Source organism: Mustelus asterias, chromosome 23 (genome assembly GCF_964213995.1).
Source record: "Mustelus asterias chromosome 23, sMusAst1.hap1.1, whole genome shotgun sequence".
Classification (NCBI taxonomy): Eukaryota; Metazoa; Chordata; class Chondrichthyes; order Carcharhiniformes; family Triakidae; genus Mustelus; species Mustelus asterias.
The window spans coordinates 54,139,225-54,150,424 of record NC_135823.1 but is presented as its reverse complement, the minus strand read 5'-3'; the positions used below and the strand labels follow the sequence as shown (position 1 = coordinate 54,150,424).

Below are 11,200 nucleotides of genomic sequence, written 5' to 3'. Positions count from 1 at the left end.
GGAGGCGGAGCCCGACTGGGATGTACCATAATAACTATAATACAGGTAGAACAGCCCAACCCTAACCCCAACAGTAACAAGTAGAACAACCCAACCCTAACCCCAACAGCAACATATATACAGACTCATAGTACTGGCCAGACCCTGGCTCAGTACTACCTGGTGGGAACCAACGATGGTTCACCACAGGGATAAGTTTGCATGTCCCGCCCCTGCTGCCAGTGTGATGTAGCTTTATCCTGTTTATAAGTTGATACACGACTTGGTTTCAACAAGGGAAAGTCCAGTCAGCAAGAGAGTAACAACTGAAAACCACCTCGACCTGTGTGAGCTTATCTTTTTTGGATTTTGGAGCTCATTCGGGAAGTTGCTGAGATCTAACATAAACTGTGATAACTCCTGTTGGCCACATCGCCAGTTTAAATCCCAGTATGTCAATTCAAAGTGTATTCTCTTTGGATTCTGCCACTCTGGTGTTGTTTGCTGCTCTGACCATTATCCTTCTGGTGTATTTTAACACTGGGTCTAAATCTCATGGAACCCTCAACTTCCCCCCGGGACCCGCTCCTCTCCCAGTGATTGGCAACCTGCACATGTTGGATCTGAAGAAGCTGAGTGAATCCTTGACGAAGGTAAGAGAGAGCCAGATTCTTACAGTAAATCGGAAAGCTGTTCTGCTGCTTGCCACCTCTTCAGTGCCTTGCGATGTTCATTTTTATGTTGAAGGCGCTATGTGAATGCAGATTGTTGTTAAACACCGTAAATCAACCAGAGTGCAGCTGATTTCCCCCAAAGGCTGTGCTGGTAAATTGACATCATACTGACAGGTAAAGAACCACAGAATTGTTACGGTGCAGAAGGAGACCATTTGGCCCATCGTGTCTACACCATTGTAGATAGGTTGAGTGAGTGGGCAAACATTTGTCAGATGGAGTTAAATGTGGGAAGTGTGAGGTTTTCCACTTTGGCAGGAAGAATGGAAAATTAAAATATTATTTAAATGCAGAGTGACTGCAGTATGCTGCAGTACAAAGGGATCTGGCTGTCCTGGTGTATGAACCACAGAAAGTTAACATTCAGGCACAGCGAAGAATTAGAAAGGTAAATGGAATGCTGCTCTTTATTGCAAGGGAAAGGGTATAGAAAAGTCGGGAAGACTTGCTCCAACAGTACGGGGCAATGGTGAGATTGCACCTGGAGTACTGTGTATACTTTTGGTCTACGTATTTAACGAAGAATAAACTTGTACTGGAAGCAGTTCAGAGAAGGTTCACTTCATGGAATTATTCATTTCCCTTTTGAAAATCATGATTAAATCTGCCCCCACCATTGTCTTGAGCAGTGCGTTCCAGATCCGAACCACACACTATGTTAAAAAAGATCCCTGATGTCACCTTTGGTGCGTTTGTTTTGCATTAGTGCCCTCTGCTTCTCAACCATTCCGCCAATTGGAACAGTCTCTCCCGAACTACTTTGTTTAGCTCCCTCATGATTTTGGAGACAAGCTGCTTCGGACACAAAAACAGAAAATGCTGGAGAAACTCAGCAGGTCTGACAGCATCTGTGGAGAGAGAATAGAGCCAACATTTCGAGTTTGGGTGACCCTTTGTCAGAGCTGAAGAGAGGGAAAATCGGACAAGATTTATACACTCCCAGAAATGGACTGCCCACTTAACATTCCAAATTTCTACCCACAAAGCCTTGTTTGAAGACCCTTCCAAGACATCATCTCTCCTTATTGCAGTCATTGACTCCTTATCATTATTGTATCACCTTTGTATCAGAGATATTTGAGGGATAGGAGGTTGACTCATCTTTACATACAGATCTGAGTAAAATTAACTAATCCATATCCAGCACCTGTCCATTGTATTGAGTTAAATTACGAGGTATTTAATACCCATCAATAGGACCTATTAGATACTAGCATCATGTACCAGCCAGTAATACCCACCATCTTCAGACCTTCACACAGAACCAGAGGCTGGTTGCTTGGTGCAAAGCCCTTGTATCCTCACGGCCATCTGTCCAGGCAATGACAGCAGTTGAATTTGACTGCAACCTCACACTCTGGAGCTGGTACATGAATTGTCCTTTCATTGCTCTTGGCTGCAGCCCCACTCTCCCATGCCCAGTGACTCACCACATGACGATCCTGGCCCTCCACTACCCACGAGAGTAAGTGCCAGTATCTGGCGACTGTGAGTGTCCTTATCAAGCTCTGGTGCTTCCTCATCCCTGGTGAACATGTTACAATGCATTATTGAGAAGCTGCACAAGGCATGTGATGTGAATGGTTGAATGAGTTGTTCATGGAAATGTATTGCTTTTGTTTCAGCTATCTGAGAAGTACGGTACAGTATTCAGCATCAAGCTAGGATTCAGGAATGTAGTGGTGCTGACCGACTATGAGACAGTGAATGATGCACTTGTCAAACATGCAGAGGAATTTGGTGGAAGAGCACACATCCCGATATTTGAGGCAACTATAAAGGGACACGGTAATTCTCACCTTTAACTTCACTGTTGTAAAATCTGTCAGTTCAAATCTGGCTGAATCCTGTCTGGCTTCAAATAATTAATATTTTTCAGACTTTGTCAAAGGTTCATTTTTCTAAAGTTTAATGTTTTAAAGAACTTTGGAAGATAAAAAAACACCCTTTGAATGTGATTGGTTACCAATTTTCTGTAACTTCTGTAAAACGTGGTAATTACACAAACGATTAGTATAAACTACAATTGGTGATATTAATATAGCAAATTCATGTAGTATTCTATTTTCTGTGATTTTAACAGAGGTATTAATATCTTTATTGATACATTGAGAATTTGTGTTAACAGGAATCAATAATCCCAAATTTGAAATTTAAAATTAAGCCAGTGTCAATTATTGTTTGCGTTCAGTGAAACAGGAATGAGGGGGAAGGCTCATGTGGGGCCTGAATACCAGCATCAACCAGTTGGACTGAATGGCCTGTGTCTGTGCTGTAAATGTGATCTAGTTTTGTTTCTGTGGGAAAGGTCATGACACACGGATACAAAAAAGAAAGCCCACTAACGCCTCTACTTTCTCAGGAGGTGAAGGAGATTTGGCATGTCCGCCGTGACAATTTTTAAAGATGCACCATAGAAAGCATCCTTTCTGGATATGTCACAGCATGGTATGGCTCCTGCTCGGACCAAGACCGTAACAAACGACAAAGGGTTGTGAATGTCGCCCAGTCAATCATGCAAACAAGCCTCCCATCTGTTGACTCCATCTAAACTTCCTGCTGCCTCGGAAAAGCAACCGGCATAAACAAGGACCCCACGCAGGACAGACACTCTTCCACCGTCTTCTGTCGGGAAAATTATACAAATGTCTGAGAACACGTACCAACCACCTCAAGAACATCTTCTTCCCTGCTGCCATCAGACTTTTGAATGGTCCCACCATATATTAAGCTGATCTTTCTCAACACCCTATGTGTAACTCCAGCACTATATTCTGCACCCTCTCCTTTCCTTCTCCCCTATGTACTCTATGAAAAGTATGCTTTGTCTGCATAGTGCAAGAAACAATACTTTTCACTATATCCCAATATACGTGACAATAATAAATTAAATCAAGAGTAATTTCTCGGCTTTGACCACTATCTATTCTAGTTAATCGAAAACTGAAGAGGTATCAGCATAGTAAGTGTTAAGTCAAACATCTTTCATTGTGTTTGAAGTTTTAATGACTTCCTTTTGATGGATTTAATTGTATGCATTATTTTTGGTCACGGGGAGTCATGGAAACAAATGCGAAGGTTCACCTTAACCACCCTGCGAGATTTTGGAATGGGCAAAAAAACCATTGAAGACAAAATAATTGAGGAAATTGAATTTCTGATAAAAATGTTTGATTCTTATAAAGGTGAGTTTGTGTGAGGTAAAGAAACAGAATTATCAATGTTTCTTTTCTCTGTGTGTTTCTAATTATTTGTAAATGAGGTTGAGTTATAGAGAATCACAGAAGACCCAGAACTTCCGAGAGTGGCAATCACAGTCAGATTGCCGCTCTGCCCCTTTTTACTCACCTGGATTGGAAGCTGTGTATTTACAAAGAACAAAGAACAGTACAGCACAGGAACAGGCCCTTTGGCCCTCCAAGCCTGCGCCGCTCACTTTTACCTCTCTAAACCAACTGCTTATATCCCTCTATTCCCAATTTGTTCATACGCCGATCAAGATAAATCTTAAATGTAGCGAACGTATTTGCCTCAACCACCTCACTTGGCAGTGCATTCCAGGCCTCCACCACCCTCTGTGTAAAAAATGTCCTCCACACATCTCCACTGAACCTTTCCCCCCTGATCTTGAACTTGTGCCCCCTTGTATTTGTCATTTCTGCCCTGAGAAAAAGCTTCCAACTGTTCACCCTATTTACATCTCTCATAATTTTATAAACTTCTATCACGTCGCCCCTCAGCCTCCATCTTTCCAGTGAGAACAATCCCAGTTTATTCAATCTCTCCTCATAGCTAATACCCTCCATACCAGACAACATCCTGGTAAAACGTTTCTGCACTCTCTCCAAAGCCTCCAAATCCTTCCGGTATGTGGTGACCAGAATTGGACACTGTATTCCAAATGTGGCCTAACCAACGTTTTATACAACTGTGACATAATTTGCCAACTTTTATACCCGATGCCCCATCCAATGAAGGAAAGCATGCCATATACTTTTTTCACCACCTTTTCCACCTGTGCTGCCACTTTTAAGGATCTGTGGACCTGTAATCCCAGATTTCTCTGTGTGTCTATGCTCCTGATGGTTCTGCCATTTATTTTACAGCTCCCACCTGAATTGGATCTATCAAAATGCATCACCTCGCATCTGTCTGGATTAAATTCCATCTGCCATTTCTCTGCCCAATTTTCCAGTCTATCTATATCCTGCTGTATTCTCTGACAACCTTCATCACTATCCGCAACTCCGCCAATCTTAGTATCATCCGCAAACTTGCTAATCAAACCAACTACCTTTTTTCCCAAGTTATCTATATATATTACAAACAACAGAGGTCCCAGCACTGATCCCTGTGGAACACCACTAGGTACAGACCTCCATTCAGAAAAACACCCTTCCACTGCTACCCTCTGTCTTCTATGGCCAAGCCAGTTCTAAATCCATCTCGCTAAATCACCGCTGATCCCGTGAGATTTTTTAAATTCTATTCTAACATTGTGTTCTTAACTGAACTTTGTTTGATAAAAGCTCCCCAGTGGCTCACTTGAATCATACTTGGATTGAAACTCCTTATGTTCACCCTGGTAACAAAATCAAATGTCAAACTTAGGATCTGAACTAACTTCATAAAACATCTTGGAGTTTAACAGTCCCCCATCTCTAGTTGCCCTTCAGAAGGTGAGCTAGCTTCTTGAATCACTGCAGTTCCTGTGATGTAGGTACACCCACCGTACCACTGGGGAGGGAGTTCCCGGATTTTGACCCAGAGACAGTGAAAAAACAACATATTTTTAAGTCAGGATGGTGAGAAGGGGAACCCCTAGGTAGTGGTGTTTCCATGTTCCTGCTGCCCTTGCCCTTCTAGATGGTATTGGTCGTGGGTTTGGAAGGTGCTGCCTAAGGAGCCTTGGTCAGTTCCTGCAGTGCATCTTGTAGATTGTACACACTGCTGTCACTGTTCATTGGTGGTGGATGGAGTGAATATGGAAGGGGTACCAATCAAACGTGCTGCTTCTTCCCTAAATGGTGTCAAGCTTCTTGTGTGCTGTTGGAGCTGCACTCATCCAGGCAAATGGAGAGAATTCCATCTCACTCCTGACTTATGCCTTGTAGATGATGAACTAGTTTTGGGGAGTCAGGAGGTTAGTTACTAGGTGTAGGATCCCTGGCCGCTGACCTGCTTACATTGCCATAGTATTTATACGGATAGTCCAGTTCAGTTTCTGGTCAGTGCAAAGCCCCAGGATGTTGATAGTGGGGAATTCAGTGATGGTAATGCCATTGAAATTTGAGTGTTGATGGTTGGATTCTCTCTTGCTGGAGATGGTCAATGCCTGGCACTTGTGTGGCGCGAATGTTACTTTTCACTTGTCAGTCCAATGCTGGATATTGTCAAGGGCAGTCATTCAGCTCTTTTCCCCATGTTTGACCAACGCTGTAATGAGGTCAGGAGCTGTCTTGCAGGAATAAATCCAGAACCGTACTTTCAATCACTTTAAAAATGTGCTTGTCTTGCAGAAAAGGTTCATGAGGAAATTACCAGAGTTATTGGATCAGACTGATCTCCCAGAACTTAAGATTGAAAAGGTTTGCCGTACACTGAGGCGGTGATCCACGAAATCCAGAGTTTGGTGACGTTGTGCCCCTGAACATCCCACACGAAACCACAGTGGACACAATCTTCAAAGGATTCTTCATTCCAAACGTACTCCCGGGAAGCTATGGCCACAACTGGGGCCTGATATTTTGACATTTAATGGAGAGCCTGGGGAGGAAATGAGCTCTCAAGGGTAGCACGGTGGCACAATGGTTAGCACTGCTGCTTCACATTGTCAGGGACCCGGGTTCAATTCCCGACTCGGGTCACCATCTGTGTGGAGTTTCCATGTTCTCCCAGTGTCAGCGTGGGTTTCCTCCGTGTGCTCCAGTGTCATCCCACAGTCCAAAGATCTGCAGGTTCGGTGAATTGGCCATGCTAAATTCCCCCTCAGTGTACCCGAACAGGTGTCAGAGTGTGGCGACGAGGGGATTTTCACAGTAACTTCATTGCACTGTAAATATACGCCTACTTGTGACGCCAATAAATTAACTTTCAAAACTTTAATTTTGCATCTTGCTGCATTTTGCACCATTAGTGCCTCAGTGGTTGGTTCTCATGATATGTTATGTACCAAAGTTGTTGAAGGAAGAGCAGAGGAGTGGAAGTAATTTGACAGGTCAATCAAAGAGCTGGCACAGAAAGAATGGGCCAAAAGGCCACTTTCCCCATCGCCTCTTTTGAGGTTATTCTATGTCGTAAATGAGTGGGGAGAACAGTGAGAAAGGGAGAATAAATTGGGAGCATATGAGTTCACAAACAAATCTTTCATTGCACACCTTTGAATGCAGAATGTGAGTTTCGAAAGGAACTTTTCAGGAGCAAATATTTGAAACTGAGCCACCGCAGGAGATATCAGGAGAGATAATATAAACTGAGTTAGGCTTAAGAGGAAGACTTGCATTTATAAAGCACTTTGCATTTCTCCAGGAGGTTTCAAAGCATTTTAGATCCAATGAAATACTTTTGAAGTGTAGTCATCATCGTAATGTGAGAAATGCAGCATTCGATATGGGCACAGCAAACAGCAATGTGACCATTGTAGTGTAGTGTCATGTGGTATATTGGGTTTTAATATGTTAATTCTAATTGTATATCATTACAGGAAGTGATGCAACATCACATGATTTATTTTGTCTTGTGTACACCCTCGTGGAAAGTATAAGCCAGAGCAGTAAGATGTGTTCCAGTAAAGCTCCTGTTTCATATACCTCTGCAGACTCATGAAGTATTTTGCATTCATTTAGCAAGACCAAGAACGTTGGAATAATGACCAGATAATCTTTTGCATCTCCCAGGAAGACAGAAATGAGGCCTCAGCTTCAATCCTGTCTGATTGAAAAAGCAGTGGTTGGGATTGTGGCAGGACCGAAAATTCACGTTGAGTGAGAATGGAACCTTTTGCAGGTCTGCCAAGTATTCCTCTCGCCTGCGACTGGAAAATCCCGGCCAATATCTGTGCAATGGAGGTGGTCTCTGTGCTGGAGCGATGGTTGGTCTCTGTACTGGAGTGATGCTTTCTGTACTGGAGTGGTGGTCTCTGTAGTGGAGTGATGGTCTCTGTACTGGAGTGGTGGTCTCTGTACTGGAGTGGTGGTCTCTGTACTGGAGTGGTGGTCTCTGTACTGGATTGATGGTCTCTGTATTAATGCCTGCAATTTGATTTGAGAGAGGTGAATATGCAACCAACTATGACATGGCTCGCACAAATATAGGGGCTGAGGGGGAGAGATGGAGACAGGTGGAGACGATAAGGTGGGGAAACCCAGAGTTTGGGGCCTAGACAGCTGAAAGCACGACTTCTTACTGGTGGAATGAGTAAAGCTGGCGATGGCCAAGGGGCCAGAATTGGAATGGAAATTCTATATTTAAGCTCACACTGAAGTGACTGATTAACAACAGTATAAATATTTTCAGCAGAGGTTAATCCCCTTTACCTCACTTCATAATCTGTGAAAGTGTTTGGGAAGGTGTTAACTGTTCTACCTTAGCATTTAGAGGTTCATGAACATAAAGACCTGACACTCGCTTTAAGAGAATAATTAACAAGTTATTTTATTTTTAACCAAACAGGCACTTTAACTAAACCAATAACATTTTAAAGGAAAGTTTGATTGAAATGCTGTTCAAATAAACACAAGGAACATTCATCACCAAAACAGTAATAGCAGAATTTTAGTCACACTCAAAGAAAGTAGACAACCAGGGCTGATAGCGTTCGGAAGATTTGGACTTCTTCGGTAGTTGTCCGCTGTCTGTAATTGCTGTCTGATTTGGTAGTTTTTGCTTGTTAGAGGGTGATTTATGTGAAGACCTGTCTGAAGTTGGCAAAGTTAAGAACCAACTGCTCCAGTTGAGCTAACTGCCCTTAACTGTCTTTAACTGCTTCAGGTGATCGGGCCCTGCTTCTTGTTGCACTCCTGGCTCAACAACTGGTGGAACTGAACTGAAGGCAGTTGAGTTCCTCTTTTATATTCCTGATGACCTCTGCATTCTCCACATCAGGATTGCTTTCATGCTGACAACAACAGCAAACTCCAATCTGATAGGTTCCATTTCGCTGAGTGTCTTCGTTAAACTCATAGGCTACCAAAATGCAAAAACCTGCAGAGCCTGTTACCAAGGCAACCCTATTGTGTGGTCCTCAAACCAAATGTTGCAACTTAGAGTCTGTGTGTACTCTGCATTTTAAACATCTCAGCATTGAACAAATCCAGCTTTTAAAGGGACTGACATGAACCAGTTTTTAAAGGGACCATGTACTGTTGTTTCCCTCTAATATTTCACATTCTTTACATCTTTATGAACTCAACTCCACAACACTTCCAATATAAAAATAAAAGCATTATAAAGAAATGTTATTTTAATATTTTCAGGAAACCCATGTGATTCCATTGCTGTCCTCTGTGCTGTATGATAAACATGATGTGGAGATGCCGGCGTTGGACTGGGGTAAACACAGTAAGAAGTCTCACAACACCAGGTTAAAGTCCAACAGGTTTATTTGGTAGCAAAAGCCACTCGCTTTCGGAGCACTGCTCCTTCGTCAGGTAAGTGGGAGTTCTGTTCACAAACAGGGCATATAAAGACACAAACTCAATTTACAAAATGATGGTTGGAATGCGAGTCTTTACAGGTAATCAAGTCTTAAAGGTACAGACAATGTGGGTGGAGAGAGCGTTAAGCACAGGTTAAAGAGATGTGTATTGTCTCCAGACAGGACAGTTAGTGAGATTTTGCAAGCCCAGGCAAGTCGTGGGGGTTACAGATAGTGAGACATGAACCCAAGATCCGGTTGAGGCCATCCTCATGTGTGCAGAACTTGGCTATCAGTTTCTGCTCAGCGACTCTGCGATGTCGTGTGTCGTGAAGGCCGCCTTGGAGAACGCTTACCTGAAGATCAGAGGCCGAATGCCCGTGACCGCTGAAGTGTTTCCCAACAGGAAGAGAACACTCTTGCCTGGTGATTGTCAAGCGGTGTTCATTCATCCGTTGTTGTAGCATCTGCATGGTCTCCCCAATGTACCATGCCTCGGGACATCCTTTCCTGCTGGGCTAATATCTTTGCGGTGGCCTTAGCTTAGAGTCATAGAGTCATAGACCAATACAGCATGGAAACAGGCCCTTCGGCCCAACCGGTCCATGCCGACCATGGTGCCCTCCCAGCTTGTCCCAATTGCCCGTATTTGGCCCATATCCCTCTAATCCTTTCCTGTACTTATCCAAATGCTTCTTAAATGTTGCTTTTGAACCTACCTCTTTCTCTGGCAGCTCATTCCATATACTCACCACCCTCTGCGTGAAGAAGTAGCCCCGCAGGTCCCTTTAAAATCTTTCCCCTCTCACCTTAAACCTATGCCCTCTCGTTTTCGATTCCCCTTCCCTGGGGAAAAGATGTGTGTGTTCCTCCTATCTGTGTCCCTCATGATTTTCTACACCTCAATAAGATCACCCCTCATTCTCCTACGTGCCAAGGAATAATGCCTCGACCCATTTGGTGAAAGTGTCTATTGTTACCAAGACGTATTTAAATCCATTCCTACATGGCGCTAGTGGACCGATATAATCAATTTGGAGGTTTGTCCAGGGGCCTTCGACTGGCCGTGTGTGCCTTAGCTCCGCTTTTCTGGCATACCTACCGGGGTTGTTCTGGGCACAAATTAAACAATTGTCGATATAATGGGCAACGTCATCATGCAGTTCGGGTCACCAACATAATTCTTTTAATCGCTCGGTTGTTGTCTCTATGCCCTGATGGCCATGTCCATCATGGTACTGGTAGATGAGCTGATTTCTGTCCTGGGTAGAGACTACGTATGCGCCTGCCTTTAATATCAAACCATCCTGAATCTGTATTTTGTCCTTCCATTTCTCATATGGGGCTGGGTAGACTCCTTATAAAATTTGTTTTAGGGAACTGTCGGTGCGCTGCGCCTGGACCAGGTCGGCTATATTAGTTTGGCAGATGGTCACAGCGTTTACTTGCTCTCCTACAGGTGGCTGCCAAAACTGTCCCATACGAGCACTGGCCTTGGCTAGTGTATCTGCCGTACATTTACCAGGTGGGGAAGTCCTGTGGTGGCTTCTAATTCCATATGTGCGCCCTTCGATGGCCTGCAGAACATATTTTAATAAGGGGGCTGACGGTTGGGGCTTTCCGTCCGTAGAGACGAAGCCTCTGGCTTCCCATAACGGTAGGAACTCAGTCAGGCTGTTGCACACGTCCATGCTATCGGAGTGTACCTGGTGTTGTACTCTTACGGAGTGTATGGTGGCAGGGGTTGGGAATAGGTCTGGGTGGCTCACTACGTCTGCGACTGCTGCTAGTTCGGCAGCTTGAACACTCAAATGGCTGGGTAGTTTGAGAGTGAGCTCTATTGGTGGCTGTC

The 11,200-nt window shown here is 43.8% G+C and overlaps 1 pseudogene across 1 annotated transcript; it reads left to right on the top strand.

The window, feature by feature from the left end:
• The first annotated feature begins 434 nt into the window (after window positions 1-434).
• On the top strand, window positions 435-10,659 carry LOC144510442 (cytochrome P450 2K1-like; annotated as a pseudogene). Its single transcript, XR_013500632.1, has 7 exons — window positions 435-632; window positions 2,339-2,501; window positions 3,646-3,664; window positions 3,714-3,898; window positions 6,302-6,419; window positions 9,188-9,272; window positions 10,619-10,659. The product of XR_013500632.1 is annotated as a cytochrome P450 2K1-like (transcript).
• Window positions 10,660-11,200: the final 541 nt, after the last annotated feature.